General features: G+C 44.6%; 1 non-coding gene across 1 annotated transcript; it reads right to left on the bottom strand.

The window, feature by feature from the left end:
* Nucleotides 1-826: 826 nt before the first annotated feature.
* trnaa-agc (transfer RNA alanine (anticodon AGC)) lies at nucleotides 827-898 on the bottom strand. Its single transcript has one exon. It is a non-coding gene; the product is annotated as a tRNA-Ala (tRNA).
* Nucleotides 899-1,798: the final 900 nt, after the last annotated feature.

Below are 1,798 nucleotides of genomic sequence, written 5' to 3'. Positions count from 1 at the left end.
GACGGTCCTCAGGAGGAAATTCAACAGCCTCCAAAGATGGAGGTGAATCTAGACCTGCTCATGTTGGCTGTCCTTGATGAACTTGGGCGGTACTGTGGTGCTGGGATGAGGTCATGGAGCTGATCTGGGAGCAGTCCTGATGTTAAATGCTGTGATGAAGGACAGTGTGGAGGCAAAACAGACAAAATGTGTCAACATCAAATAAAATTGTAAACCTGTTTGAAGTCTTATTTTGTGTCTGATGGCCATTTTTGAAATCACTAATGATTTTTTGACTGAACGTCCTGGATCCTGTGGTGCCTGATGAGGAGACAACTTGAGTACAGAGTTGGAGAAGAGGGTTTTTGGAGGGGAGATGATTTTTGCAGTGCTACAAGTCAATAAAATGTCATCATGTTTCAAAATGTCCTCACTAAGATGGTTATTAATTCCTCATTCTCAGCTGCTACAGCCTTTAAAGAAACCCTTTGACTGGTGGATCTAACAAAGATCAGATGTTGTCTCCTCTAGAACATCAACAGCTTAACGTTGTGGGCAGGACTCCTACCTGAGCAGGGAGACCCCAATGGATTTCTAGTCCTGATAGGGAGAGGGAGCCTCCTGGGTCACGGAGTGGGGAACCTGATAGGGAGTGGGACGATCCGCCCATTGTGGGTGATTGACAGGGCAGGTTTGATCTATGTTTTCATTTTCAAAAGTAATTTTGAACATTTGTGGAAAGTTCGCCCACCTTGAACATGTAGAAGATGTCTTCTGATAGTGAATCGACTGTTGTCACATTTAAGGATCACTTTAGCTGACAAGATGAAGGCTACAAAGGACCAGCTGGAGATGCCGGGGATTGAACCCAGGGCCTCATACATGCTCAGCATGCGCTCTACCACTGAGCTACATCCCCTCTGGTAGAGTCACTGTTTAACTAGTGAATGAATTTCCAGTTGATTTTAGGAAACCTAGAAGTTCCTCAGGTGCCATCAATCTTAAGTCACTCCTTCACTTTGTGTGTGGTTCAAAGTCAGTGGTTTCATCAGAGCTCAACAACAGAACAAGCTGAAGTCTTCTGGAGAACGAGGGCACCGATCCCACCACCTCTCACATGCTAAGCTAGCGCTCTACCATTGAGCTCCTTCCTCTGCTCAGCAACATAACAGATAATGCAGGTTGACCTTCAGGCTGCTGGGAGGTCAACACCTGAAATATTTCCAGGATTCTGTTGTGTTGGTAGAAACAGTTTGAGGGAAGGAAACCCTCAAACATGATGATGTCATTATTGAAGGCTTCACTGCTCCTAACCTTTGCTTGTTCTTCTGGGGTTGTGAGAGGTTCTGAGTGATGAATGGAAACTGAAGGTTTAGGCATCAGTTCAAAGTAGCAGGAGCTTAAGGGGACATTTCAGATTTGTTGAAGTTGAGTCCTACTGCCTTCTTGTTCATGACGATGGTGATGTCAGAGTTCTTGCTCAGAACGATCCATGCTGTTCCTCCTATTAGTTCTGGAAAGTTGGAGCAAAACGTCATGCAGGGTCACAGGGTCACGTGTTTTGTGTTATCAGCAGATTTAATCTATAAAGTGAGTGACGTGTGGTGTGTTTGTCAGGAGCTTAAAGACCAAAGTTGTTGATGCACAAGAGAAGTACACACGTCAAAGCTGCTTCATTTTAATGAGTGAAACTGAAAATTAAGAGAAGAGTGACAACAAAAATGGAGACAAGAAGTCGTCTTCAAAACACACACACACACACACACACACACACACACACACACACACACACACACACACACACACACACACACTCACA

Source organism: Aulostomus chinensis, chromosome 1, assembly GCF_037954235.1.
Source record: "Aulostomus chinensis isolate RoL2024-O1b breed Wild chromosome 1, RoL_Achi_v1.0, whole genome shotgun sequence".
Classification (NCBI taxonomy): Eukaryota; Metazoa; Chordata; class Actinopteri; order Syngnathiformes; family Aulostomidae; genus Aulostomus; species Aulostomus chinensis.
The sequence above is the reverse complement of the archived record's forward strand: the minus strand, read 5'-3'. Positions and strand labels throughout refer to the sequence as shown.